The sequence below is a fragment of the Haliotis rubra genome, unplaced genomic scaffold, assembly GCF_003918875.1.
Source record: "Haliotis rubra isolate DU_JTF1 unplaced genomic scaffold, ASM391887v1 Scf342, whole genome shotgun sequence".
NCBI lineage: Eukaryota > Metazoa > Mollusca > Gastropoda > Lepetellida > Haliotidae > Haliotis > Haliotis rubra.
Genome location: NW_025767016.1, coordinates 1128064 through 1143415, shown reverse-complemented (window position 1 = coordinate 1143415; position 15352 = coordinate 1128064). Strand labels below are relative to the sequence as shown.

Here is a 15352-nt window from a genome sequence, read left to right as displayed (position 1 = left end):
GATGGCTTCCTGAACTTATCTTTAGGTGAAATCCTGATTCTTGGTGGATACTATAACTTTGTCAAACTGTCAGAACATCCTATGTATATATAGTTTTCATCACTTGGTTGTAGTCACTCTTAACATGATAACGGTGCAAGAATCTACACCGAAACGTCGCTCTCTATATATGTATACCCTGTGAGATTTCGTTACCAACTAGGATCCTAATTAACAGCGTTTTATCTGTTATTAAAAATTCGAACATAATACAATTATTTTCATTTCCATTTAAGAGCTGATAACCTAAAACTAAACCTATTCCATTGCCAAATGAGGTGTTTTACTCACAAAGCCTGTAAGTGCATGCACCTTTGGATTCAATTCATGTACTTATTACCATAAGGTATTAAATATACATTCTCCTGTGCGTAACATATATAACATGTCACGTTGGACACGTGGCAAGAAAGACGTTGTAAAATATTGCACACATTTGTAATTAATGTGTTACACATTAGTTGCAATCATAATTGTTTATATATTTCAAGCACACCAGTGCATCTGCCTATTTCTTCAAGACGACGTCTTTGATGCTGAGCGATCCATACATACATTCAGCTGTAGCAAACCCCAGCTCCAGGACCTGCGCTCATTTCTTAGTCCAGCCAACGTGGTTGTTTACATGTGTAAACTGGTCCACAGTCTCTGTGTTGTTAGAGCAGTCATAACTGCAACATGATAGCTTAACATAATTGGAGTTCACGAGAAAGAGGCTTCGAAGTACGTTGAATCAAGTGTATTTTTAATGGCAAGTAGGCCAAGCCAGCAGCTCCTCCTTATGAACTAACCTTTATAAGAAAACAACTCTTACAAAATGGATCCTGTTGTACAATAAACTGATTAAATAAGGAGAGAGTGAGTGTAGTTTTGCGCCGCTTTTAGCAATATTCCAGCAATATCACGGCGGGGACACCAGAAATGGGCTTCACACATTGTACCCGGGTATTCGGCGTGACGAGCGTACCTACCACTGGGCTACCCCACCGCCCCAAACTGATTAAGAAATAGAACAAATAATATATGTTTCCAGCAAAACAATGTTTTTTGTTAATTACATCTTCCCAATCTCTGTAAAGAAGTCAAAGGTTCAAAAGGCTGTAGAAACCCAAACATCCGTAAACAGAAACATTGAAACACAAACGAAATATCCAACAAACCAAGAGGATTCATACGGGTGATTTTAGATCGTTCAGTACACAGGTGGCAATATATTATTCTCCAGAATGTACTACCTATTACAGGTTTGTGTCCCGTTCCATTAATGCTGATGATAACACCATAAGTCAACGTTGGTTACGATTGTCATAGCGTTGTTATCGCTTACTGGAGCGAGGCCCTTCTGAGGAAAATGGTCTATATTTAAACTCATGAGAAGTTTGAATTTTGTAAGATCAGGTTATAAATACGTTAGATCAGGTATGTGTATGTGGAGAGTAAACAAGCACGGCCACTGTGACTTCGATAGTTGCTGCTCGAATTACAGAAATGTCCGTGACTGACTGCCACCAATTGTGACGCGGGCTGTTCACAATATGATGTCTCGTCGGCATTTATGTCATAATATTGGTGAATGCTGACAAAGTTTTGTTTTGCTGTAAATATTAATGTGTTTCTATTTCAGAATTGCAAAACGATTTCAGTTTTGACGATGCAATGGGAAAGATTGATGTGAAGTGCACTCATTTGATCCGAGGTAAATTCATTATATTCCAATTGCAAGAATTATATATAATGTGATCCAAAATGCCAAAAACATTGGTTAATATATTGCCATGAATTAGTCATATACTTTTGTAATGTCTCGGAGTTTTGTTATTGTTTCTGTAACTGAAGAACACAAGCACACGTGTCCGTAACAGCTGTTAATGTTGTCATTCGTTTAAGTGGATATACCACCGTCTAATGTCATCTCACCATCAAACTGGTTCCGTTCTAGACATTCAAGACAGTCTCGATGAAGCTTAGATAATGTTCCGATATCGACAGTACACAGTTCTGACTGGTTTTCATGTGCCCGGTTTACATTTTACATGCATGAAATTGGATTTGATTAAATGTGCATTATCTATTAATTCGAAAGCACATCCATGTTTTAAAAATCCTCTTTAAAGACAGTGTGCGCCTTATTTGAAACCCTTCTGATCGGGCATAAACTAATTTTGTTCTGAAGTCTTAAGGATTATATCTCTGACAGTTGTCAGCATATAACTATCCCACACAGTTGTGGGTTCATTCCCAGTATGACTACTCCCAGTTTGACTACCCGTCCAATACACAACCTGTTCCAGTCGAGTGGTTGTAATTACTAGCTCTCCTCCATCAGGAAGACTGTTCCAACACCTGTAAACAATTATAGCTGTACCAGGTTCATACAATATTTATTCAGCTAATTACATAGGTCATTGCTGTGGAAGAGTTCAAGCATACACATATACTGAGTTACATATCTGAGTTTTATATCATATACACTACATAGTAAGTGAATTAAAGAAGTTATTGTGTTGTGTAATATTTTAAACTATGGGCAGCACTAGCGACACGGACTTTGTAAACACTGTGATGGGTCCGCCGTTGACAGCTCAATGAATCTCTGGTACTTTAATATGGTTTAAACATATATTTATTCCGTCAAAGCAGAAAAGCCTGGATAGGCGAACAAGCTATACTTTTATAATAAAACTCATTTGGACTTTGTACTTACAAGGTGTATTAATTCAGACTTGATCTCGTCACTATATGGCTGGAATAATGCCGATGTGACGTAAAACCCAACTCAACTCAACTCAACCATATAAACGCCACTCCAGTACATTGTTCCAATACCTGGATACATAATTGGAATAATTTGACAAAAGAATAATACTGAGACAAAATAACAGATAAATGATAAATAATAAATATGTTTGCTATGGTGTTGGTTATGTGTAGAAACGAAATGAGCTGCCTCAGAGAATCACGTTATATAAAACTTGTCTTTCATTGAGTATACATGTATATGTAGATATGATAATCACTGGAAGCGGTTACTTTTAGACATGAACTGATGTAATGAGTTGAGAATGTCACTATTTGTTGAGTTATTCAATGCGCCGTTACCGTATAGAGTAGTTCTAACATCGTATTGTTGAATATAAAAATACACCGTAGTGCTTCAACTTTGATAGTTCCGACATGAAAAAAGGTAGTGAATAACGACTTCGTTATAATGACCTGGTAAAAATGATTTAGAATATCTTTGCGTTTCACAGTTAATAGTTTGAATGGAAGTTGGAGGGATTATGTCCAATTTTCAAAACAAACAACCTGTACTGTAAGTTTACAAAGTTATCACCAAATATCAAAGACAAACAATGAATGATCACAAGATCCCCGATTCACTTGGTTTCTAATCATGACAGGTAGGCCCTGGGAGTCTCCCTTATTTCAAAGAGTAGACAAACTGGGGAGTACTCCCCTATACAGGTACAGTAGGCATTATTATTAAGTGTAGGGGTGCTCCATTATATGTTTATGTTCATGAGTAGTCAAACTGGGAGTAGTGCTCCATACGTACACCGGGACTGGATGGGACTTACAGTGAGGGGACCACACCCTAGTATCGGGGTCAGAGACGGATGGGACTTACAGTGAGGGGACCACACCCTAGTATCAGGGTCAGAGATGGATGGGACTTACAGTGTGGGGACCACACCATAGTATCGGGGTCAGAGATGGATGGGACTTTGGCTGGAGTGTGGGGACCACACACCCCAGTATCAGGGTCAGAGATGGATGGGACTTACAGTGTGGGGACCCGCACACCATAGTATCGGGGGTCAGAGATGGATGGGACTTTCAGTGTGGGGGACCACACCCTAGTATCAGGGTCAGAGATGGATGGGACTTACAGTGTGGGGACCACACCATAGTATCGGGGTCAGAGATGGATGGGACTTACAGTGTGGGGACCACACCCCAGTATCGGGGGTCAGAGATGGATGGGACTTACAGTGTGGGGACCACACCATAGTATCGGGGTCAGAGATGGATGGGACTTTCAGTGTGGGGACCACACCCTAGTATCAGGGTCAGAGATGGATGGGACTTCTTACAGTGTGGGGGACCACACCCTAGTATCGGGGTCAGAGATGGATGGGACTTTCAGTGTGGGGACCACACCCTAGTATCAGGGTCAGAGATGGATGGGACTTACAGTATGGGGACTACACCCTAGTATCGGGGTCAGAGATGGATGGGACTTACAGTGTGGGGACCACACCCTAGTATTGGGGTCAGAGATGGAGGGGACTTACAGTGTGGGGGACCACACCCTAGTATCGGGGTCAGAGACGGAGAGGGGAATTACAGTGTGGGGACCACACCCTAGTATCGGGGTCAGAGATGGATGGGACTTACAGTGTTGGGACCACACCCTAGTATCGGGGTCAGAGATGGAGGGGGACATACAGTGTGGGGACCACACCATAGTATCGGGGTCAGAGACGGATGGGACTTACAGTGTGGGGACCACACCCTAGTATCGGGGTCAGAGACGGATGGGACTTACAGTGTGGGGACCACACCCCAGTATCGGGGGTCAGAGATGGATGGGACTTTCAGTGTGGGGACCACACCATAGTATCGGGTCAGAGATGGATGGGACTTACAGTGTGTGGGGAACACACCCTAGTATCGGGTCAGAGATGGAGGGGACTTACAGTGTGGAGACCACACCCCAGTATCGGGGTCAGAGATGGAGGGACTTACAGCGTGGGGACCACACCCCAGTATCGAGGTCAGAGATGGATGGGACTTACAGTGTGGGGACCACACCCTAGTATCGGGGTCATAACCAATGACGTTCCGACAGACACTGTAATAATAATAATAATAATAGTCCATTTATATTGCGCGTTTATCCATGCACATTGCATGCTCAAAGCGCTGACATATTACCCCTGGTCAACGAGTACAGAACACTCCATGTGGAGAATACAACCGGTCGCCTGTCAGGCGCTCAAGGTTCAAATTCAGACTAGCATCGTATCATACCAGGTACCCAATTTTACTGCTGGGTGGACAGAGGCAATTTTGAACAAACTCACTTGCCTAAGGTGAGACCACATGCGTCACATGTGCTTCGTTCATTCGTACATTGGATTTGGTTGATGCGTACATGTTAAACCGAAATACAGCGTAGAATGGACCTTGACACAAAGCAGACATGGGGAACCAAACCTGGGCCTTATGCGTGACTAGCGAACGCTTTAACAACTAGGCTAACCTACCCCTCCATCATAGATGTTTGACGCCATGACGAGAGCCAGTCGTGGAGCGAGTGCATATTTGTTTAACAAATGAATGACGTGGAATGCGTCTTTCATTTTATTAATTTGGGAAAGAAACTTTGACTTTGAGGGGCATCTTAGAAGTTGGGAAGTATAACATTGACAAACTTCATGGATAGCGGCTTTTTATTTCTTGAGTGCGACGGTTCCTAGCTTGACACGGTACAAGAATCTGTGTCGATACGTCGCACTCACGAAATAAAAAAGTTGTTATTTATAATGTTTGTCAATAAAGAAATTGTGTGCCAGTTCAGAAGTTTAAGATATTTGGTGACCATTCTACGTTCGTCGTTACAGCATGCACAAGGATGACCACAGGCGCAGCGACAGAGTGACGTTTCACGCCATGGGGTTGAGCGCGGTGGACAGCGACACTTTCGAAGCAAGGAAGGACATGTATGTCAAAAAATACACAGCTGTGGAAAATAAGAACTCTTGAAACCATCATGAAAGAGCTGGGACACGAACATGTACGTATTGATCTATCAACATTTACTTTCTAGCAGCCTACAATGTTGAGATCACTCCACGGAACTACATCTAGATGAAACCGCTACAGTCAAGAATAACGCAGTTTTGCTTCACTGCTATTTCAGCTTTAAAGTTCCACTTATAGATACAGTGAAAGTATGTATAAATGAATGGATAGTTAAAGGCAAGTGGATTATTCCGTTAAACAACACGATGGCACTTCCTATGTGACATGATAAGGATGTGATATACCTACCGTTGGACACGATAGGAAACATCTGTCCTGCTCACTCACATTCAATTCCTTTATAACATTCCTTTATGATATTCCTTTATAACATTCCTTCATAACATTCCATTATACCATTTCATTATAACATTCAATTATAACATTATTTTATAACATTCCTTTATAGCATTCCTTTCCCGCATAGTTAGCTGTGTAAATGCCGTAGACAGTTATTGTGACGTTCATGCAGAGTGAGTAATTAATAGGTCATACAGCTACATGTTTGTGTTATGGCCAACAAATAACTACCAATAATTTATGACTGGTGTATATTAGACGAATCAAGTGGTTTAATTAGACCACTTAACCCCCGTTAACCCCCTCCCAGCAGCTCATAACGAGTCCATTCAGCAATGGCTATAACTACTTGATTATTGCGAGATAATGACGGTAACGGTTTCTGTTTAACGCCACGCAGAACTGACACGTTAAGTGAATATGCAAGTTATATTTACACAGATATGTACGCAACAACCAGATACCACCTGTATTCAAACAAAACCAGATACCACCTGTACTCAAACAAAACCAGATACCACCTGTACTCAAACAAAACCAGATACCACCTGTATTCAAACAAAACCAGATACCACCTGTATTCAAACAAAACCAGATACCACCTGTATTCAAACAAAACCAGATACCACCTGTACTCAAACAAAACCAGATACCACCTGTATTCAAACAAAACCAGATACCACCTGTATTCAAACAAAACCAGATACCACCTGTATTCAAACAAAACCAGATACCACCTGTATTCAAACAAAACCAGATACCACCTGTACTCAAACAAACCCAGATACCACCTGTACTCAAACAAACCCAGATACCACCTGTATTCAAACAAGATAACGCCAATAACTACAGGCATATATCACCTGTATTTACACGGGTCATATACCAGCTATTCACTCGGTCATATAACACCTACATGCCCACAGTCATATACCGCCTGTGTTTATGCAGTTACATACCACCTGTATTCACAAGTATATACCACCTGTGGTAACACAGCTCATACTGTCGGTATTCACAAGTATATACCACCTGTGGTAACACAGCTCATACTGTCGGTATTCACAAGTATATACCACCTGTGGTAACACAGCTCATACTGTCGGTATTCACAAGTATATACCACCTGTGGTAACACAGCTCATACTGTCGGCATTCACAAGTATATACCACCTGTGGTAACACAGCTCATACTGTCGGCGGCGATTCACAAGTATATACCACCTGTGGTAACACAGCTCATACTGTCGGTATTCACAAGTATATACCACCTGTGGTAACACAGCTCATACTGTCGGTATTCACAAGTATATACCACCTGTGGTAACACAGCTCATACTGTCGGTATTTACAAGTATATACCACCTGTGGTAACACAGCTCATACTGTCGGTATTTACAAGTATATACCACCTGTGGTGACACAGCTCGTACTGTTGGTATTCACAAGTATATACCACCTGTGGTAACACAGCTCATACTGTCGGCATTCACAAGTATATACCACCTGTGGTAACACAGCTCGTACTGTCGGTATTCACAAGTATATACCACCTGTGGTTACACAGTTCATACTGTCGGTATTTACAAGTATATACCACCTGTGGTAACACAGCTCATACTGTCGGTCAGGCGGTGGGGTAGCCCCAATGGTTAAAGCGTTGGCTCGTCACGTCAAGACCCGGGTTCGAATCCCACACCAGACGGTACAATGTGAAGCCCATTTCTTGTGTCCCCGCCGTGATGTTGCTGGAATATTGCTAACAGCGGCGTAAAACCAAACTCAGTCAGTCAGTCAGTCATACTGTCGGTATTCACAAGTATATACCACCTGTGGTAACACAGCTCATACTGTCGGTATTCACAAGTATATACCACCTGTGGTAACACAGTTCATACTGTCGGTATTCACAAGTATATACCACCTGTGGTAACACAGCTCATACTGTCGGTATTCACAAGTATATACCACCTGTGGTGACACAGCTCGTACTGTTGGTATTCACAAGTATATACCACCTGTGGTAACACAGTTCATACTGTCGGTATTTACAAGTATATACCACCTGTGGTAACACAGCTCATACTGTCGGTATTCACAAGTATATACCACCTGTGGTAACACAGCTCATACTGTCGGTATTTACAAGTATATACCACCTGTGGTAACACAGCTCATACCGTCGGTATTCACAAGTATATACCACCTGTGGTAACACAGCTCATACTGTCGGTATTCACAGCCATTCACAAGTATATACCACCTGTGGTGACACAGCTCGTACCGTCGGTATTCACAAGTATATACCACCTGTGGTAACACAGCTCATACTGTCGGTATTTACAAGTATATACCACCTGTGGTAACACAGCTCATACTGTCGGTATTCATGAAGTATATACCACCTGTGGTAACACAGCTCATACTGTCGGTATTCACAAGCATATACCACCTGTGGTAACATAACTCATACTGTCGGTATTCACAAGTATATACCACCTGTGTGTTTATACCTTTTGTTACAAACTGTATTCACACACAGTCTCACACATCGTGTATTTCCCACCATCATGTACAACCTGTGTTCACACAGTTGGATATCACCTGCATTCACAGTATCATACATCGTGTATTTCCACCATCATGTACAACCTGTGTTCATACAGTTAGATATCACCTGCATTCACAGTATCATACATCGTGCATTTCCACCATCATGTACAACCTGTGTTCATACAGTTAAATATCACCTGCATTCACAGTATCATACATCGTGTATTTCCACCATCCTGTACAACCTGTGTTCATACAGTTGGATATCACCTGCATTCACAGTATCATACATCGTGTATTTCCACCATCATGTACAACCTGTGTCCATACAGTTAGATATCACCTGCATTCACAGTATCATACATCGTGTATTTCCACCATCATGTACAACCTGTGTCCATACAGTTAGATATCACCTGCATTCACAGTATCATACATCGTGTATTTCCACCATCATGTACAACCTGTGTCATACAGTTGATATCACCTGCATTCACAGTATCATACATCGTGTATTTCCACCATCATGTACAACCTGTGTTCATACAGTTAGATATCACCTGCATTCACAGTATCATACATCGTGTATTTCCACCATCCTGTACAACCTGTGTTCATACAGTTGGATATCACCTGCATTCACAGTATCATACATCGTGTATTTCCACCATCATGTACAACCTGTGTTCATACAGTTGGATATCACCTGCATTCACAGTATCATACATCGTGTATTTCCACCATCATGTACAACCTGTGTCCATACAGTTGGATATCACCTGCATTCACAGTATCATACATCGTGTATTTCCACCATCATGTACAACCTGTGTCCATACAGTTAGATATCACCTGCATTCACAGTATCATACATCGTGTATTTCCACCATCCTGTACAACCTGTGTTCATACAGTTAGATATCACCTGCATTCACAGTATCATACATCGTGTATTTCCACCATCCTGTACAACCTGTGTTCATACAGTTGGATATCACCTGCATTCACAGTATCATACATCGTGTATTTCCACCATCATGTACAACCTGTGTCCATACAGTTAGATATCACCTGCATTCACAGTATCATACATCGTGTATTTCCACCATCATGTACAACCTGTGTTCATACAGTTAGATATCACCAGTAGTAACAGTCTCATACATCCTGCAATGTCACAACAAAATGCTGCCGGCACTTACGCAGTGACGACCATCTACCGTCCCATACCACCAGTGAGAATAACTTTTGGCAGAGAGCGCCTGAGTTTATACAGTCACTTGTCACATACAGTCTGAAAACTGAGTAGTTCACTATGTTTGTAACCACTTCACAACTCACTCACTTTACATTACAATTACAATTAGACAGTTTACAATTTATAGTTGAGCCAGTACCTTGACCTTCGCTTTAAAATAGAGACATCGCCACTTTGCAAGACAGACATTTGCTTTACTATACGCTCATCGATACAATCTTATCAGTATGTCAGTATAGAATTGTGGCAGTACAAATTCAGAGGTAATATGATACAATAGCAGTGATTACAGCAATAGAGACAATGACGGTTATGTTCATCTCTCGGCAGCAGCTTGGAAGAGAGGGCAAGGCAGAGAGTATGCGGGCTGTAATGAACATCACATACGATATCAGTCTTCTGGTTTTATGATGTAATGGGAGATAAGAGGCAACAGTTAGCTGGAATTACATACCTCAGAAAACCATAGTAGAAATATTTTACAGAAAGGCAACTGATTTCAAAGAAGCGCCTTGCAGCACTTTCCTGATCTTGCTGCACTGTTATCAGCCTCCCCGGAGATGTCTATAAGGTGTAACACAGCAGAAGTCTACACAGCACATCACTGTCACTCACTGAATACCACATGTACAATGTGGAACATTTGGAACATTGCTACAAAACAAATATCACTGCCACATAGCAAATATTGCCCACAACTCCCATTGTCCTGTTGACTACAATCATCAATACCAGTACAGTAATTCTGTTTTTGCATCAAATGGTTTATTTGAACAAATATCAACAATAAATAGCACCTAAAACCATTAACTGATAAAATCCTTTTCGTCTCAAATATTGGTTCTCATATATCCTTTTGAATGGCCTACTCTTCTCAGTAACACGAGTGTTGCTGTGGGTGTGCGGGTACTTGGGAGAGTGGGAGAGCAGGACAGGTCAGTTCGCTATATTTCCGTAACACGAGTGTTGCTGTGGGTGTGCGGGTACTTGGGAGAGTGGGAGAGCAGGACAGGTCAGTTCGCTATATTTCCGTAACACGAGTGTTGCTGTGGGTGTGCGGGTACTTGGGAGAGTGGGAGAGCAGGACAGGTCAGTTCGCTATATTTCCGTAACACGAGTGTTGCTGTGGGTGTGCGGGTACTTGCGGCCACTTGGGAGAGTGGGAGAGCAGGACAGGTCAGTTCGCTATATTTCCGTAACACGAGTGTTGCTGTGGGTGCGGGTACTTGGGAGAGCAGGACAGGTCAGTTCGCTATATTTCCGTCATTAGGCCACCTTCTCATGTATGTTACAAATTTTTAAAAAGCATTAACAATACTTGAGCACCAATAGTTGTGTTGGAGGTATCAAAATGATTTTAGACATTCAAAAGTTTAGTACGCTTCTTCATACCAAGAAGCATGTATATGGCAAGGCTGTTCAAAACAGCTGAATTTTGTGACATGAATAATATTGACTTTTCGCAGAATTATTTAGGTAATATTACACATCTTAAATTGTCATAAATGGACATTCAACCATAAAATTATATTCATTTTCTGGTGTTGATACTATACATACAGGACACGGCCTTCTGAGACTGGTATGTTTTGCTTTCTACCTCCTTCAATCATTAATCCAGGATTACTATACTAAATTTACACAAATATATTCTGTATGCTTTCACCTTGCAGGAGAGTGGAGTAATAACTGAAACCATATAGTGATTGCAAAACGAAGACGTTGTTACACTTGATTCCTGGTATAGTGATGAAAGACGTGTTTGTGCCTTGTCAGTTTAACTATGCCACAAGAATTGTAAGGATGCCATGATACTCGTAGATGAAGTTTATTAAGTACTAATGGACAGCACGCCTACACCGTGATACCCTCTGACTGGCCAATCAGAATCAACATAGGCTATCCACGTAAATAGCATAGAAAACCTTCAAAGAATTGTGTTCAAACATCAATCCTTCTGCTCTTGGATTAACGACATACTTTTCTATTATTTCGAACGTGCATGAGTGGATCTATCGTGTGAGTTGCGTCCCTTGGGCACGCCAGAATGCTGTGATCGTGTAGTTGCATCAAGGTTCGACCCGATTATATCCCTATGTTCGTCAGTGAACTAGTAAACGACAAACACCTAAATCACTTGGTAGCATTCCTCCCACTGTAGGCTGGCAGGACATGATGCAGCTGGATTACTGTTTGAGGCTGCGTTAATCCCAAGTTGATCACTCACTCCGTTATATCCAACTATTACACAATTATACAGCCCTTATATACACTAAATTTATCAAATGTGTTATTTTACACACACTCACCACACTTCACACACATAATTTATCTCGGTTAGATGTTAATGCACGTGCTATATTTCACACATATTATACTTCAGTTGTATTACACGCACCTATATAGGTCCTGCACTGTCCATCTTCCTAATGAGAACATCAAAAATTCAGGATTCAGAAAGCGTATGCATTTATATAAATGTTCATATATGTGTAACTCTGTTTTGTACTGCCAGTTTATCGCAAGGTATTTGAAGCGATAGGATATTTCGAAATTGGGACGCAGAAGTTTACCAAGAAATCGGTTCCCACAGATAATAGGTATGAAATAGGTAAGAGGCCAAATAACGTCAATAAATAAATAGATCAATAAATGAATGAATGAACGAACGAACGAATAGATTAATAAATATATATAAAATTAGTTATCAGAGCCCCTTGTCATTGCTTGAATTAATAATACACTTTGAAGACACTTTTTTTCAGGTAAGTAGGAAAACACTACTAGGCAAGTAGATAAGAAAAGATTCAGGTCACCTTAACGCGACCTCTTGTCGCCAAAGTGTTTGTATGTATTACAAGGCTTCCAGAAACTGTCCCATCCCTGGACCGTTCAAACTGTCCAACCTTCCATGGCCATGTATACAAGGGAGGTAACTCTTATTATATTGCGAAACGATTCTTGGACGCCCCACGTGCTGTTGTAGACTCGACTTCAAATATGGTCACGACAACACGTCGTTTTATTTAACATCAGTTGAATAATGGAGCCACTGGTATGTACTACAAATGTATTCACACATAACACCACCTATTCTCTAATGTTAGGTTTTAAAATGTTTCTCTTGTATATTGTTTCAGAGAGTGCTGGATGTTTTGAAAATCGACGTAGAAGGACACGAGTGGGCGGTCGTGAAAAATATAATGGAAGATGGAATTTTCAAGAAAATTAGACAATTCTACTTAGAATGGCATCTTTTTCCTGACTGGCCAGCCAAAAGTTCATACGTTAGTTTATACCAGCTGTATACAAAGTTAACTCAGCTTGGGCTAACAGCCTTTAGGAAAAGCCCACATCCACACAACTTTAATCCACGTAGTTTCAATATACAAGGGGACAATAATTATATAAATCTCAATTTCACCAGTGTTGCATAACAGGACATTATGAAGTGCCGTGGCGGGAGGCTGTGCAAATGTCGATGAGATCCCATTTGGATTCCTGGCATCGAGCGTATTTGTTCATTTTCATTTTCCATCAATCGGTGACAGGACAACGATGAAATTACTCAATATTGCGTTGTATATTTATTTCTGCTTATGTGACTCCTCAGTGAAAGTATGGAGTTTCCTTGGGTTACGACGCAAACATGGATGCTCTACTAGCATGGCTCATATTGCCTCATGTTACCATCTCTTGATGCTTCTGTGGACATGACATATACACATCCCATGTTCCCACAAGTCCCAAGGTGACGAGAGAGAGAGAGAGAGAGAGAGAGAGAGTTTCTTAAGCGTATGCAAGAAGTGTTGTGATATGGTTTCTGCTTGTTGAACGTGACTGCCTCCACAAATACATGTGACAATCATTAACGACTATTCACGGAGGAAAGGGTACAACGAAACGAAACGAAACCTAGGCAACACATCGATGGCATGTTAAAATATGTACTTTTTCTGGACAACAACCTCGTATTAATTGTTGGTTTTTTGTTTTTGTTTTCTGTTGTTTTATTTTGGGGATTTGGGTTTTTGGGGGGTTTTTTGTGGTTATTTTCCTTTACAACCTCTTCCAAATTCCATTTGACCAGGTCAAGACTTGTACACTCCGTGGTCGGGCAAAAGCCGACAATGCCAGTACATACTAGCCCCGTATGTTAAAACTTACCCGGAAATAAATCCCCACAGGAAGAAAGCTTCACTGAAATAAAAGCCCCCTTACCCTAACGTATCATGTATCTACGCAGACATATTGTTTCAGTTTACTACAATGATTGAACAACACGACAATTCAATCATCAGCACGAAAGTTGTGCAAACATCAAACATCAATAAGAATCTGGTCAATTCACCTGGCGTCTGGTGTACTGGGTGGTCCAAACATCAATTAGAATCTGGTCACTTCACCTGGCGTCTGGTTAAGATAAGGAACCAATACACATTTACTCGTATATGACTGACATTGAGTTACAAATTACAAAACGAACAGTAGAGTGTGACGTCAACAAAAGTCGAATAAAAATACAACAAAATGCAGTGACTATCCAAAGTCCCATAACAATCAAGTACTTGATATCAAATGTTCCATCTCAAGCAGGTCGTACCGGTGCTTTCCGGTTCATTTTGACCTGATACCTTTCTTTCTCACATCATTATTAATCTTCAACAAATTCCATTGTTGTATCTATTAATGAAACGTATGTACATCCATGCGAAGTTAAGTCAGTTAACCCAAACATATCTTTATCTTTTCAATCAGTTATATTACTGTAAGAACTGTTTACCAATACATTGCACTTCAAGTTGTTGGTTTCTGTGAACCAGCACCAAAGACTTTAAAGGCAGTTAGTGTATTTTCTAAAGCGGATACGGTGCCTATTTATATTTCTTTGATGGGCATGTTTGTGTACATGGTGTATGTATTCTAGCATGGCTTGTATCCTATCGGGATTATGTCTGAGAGGGTCGTGACCTATGAGAGAGTTGTCCCCCACACTTGTCCCTCCATTATGGACTCGGTGAAACCTGTTAATATTTGTTCTTCTGATTCAAACGATGTTCATTTTAGGAACGTGACTTTACATATAAGGATATAAGGGGTTAAAACTAGGAAACAATGCCACTGCATATTTCATCAGGTGTCATTGAATGATTTTGGACAACAATTTACAATTTGCAGGAACTTATCCAAGTTCATCCCAAATTATGAGCACTATGTATTCAGGTGTATGAACAAACGTGAGAGCAATGAGTCGACGCATGAAACAGTAATGTGACGTTACATGGTTGCAATAGTCTTAAACAGCTGCAACATGGGATTGTAAGATACAGCTGCGTCGCGGAATCCTCTCGATCGATCAATCCCTATAGTCAGAAATTGTGTCTAGCATTAGAT

At 40.9% G+C, this 15352-nt stretch overlaps 1 long non-coding RNA gene across 1 annotated transcript; it reads left to right on the top strand.

Moving 5' to 3' along the window:
* The first annotated feature begins 5807 nt into the window (after positions 1 to 5807).
* Positions 5808 to 13941, top strand: LOC124284711. Its single transcript, XR_006900633.1, has 2 exons — positions 5808 to 5839; positions 13099 to 13941. It is a non-coding gene; the product is annotated as an uncharacterized LOC124284711 (long non-coding RNA).
* The last annotated feature ends 1411 nt before the right edge of the window (positions 13942 to 15352 follow it).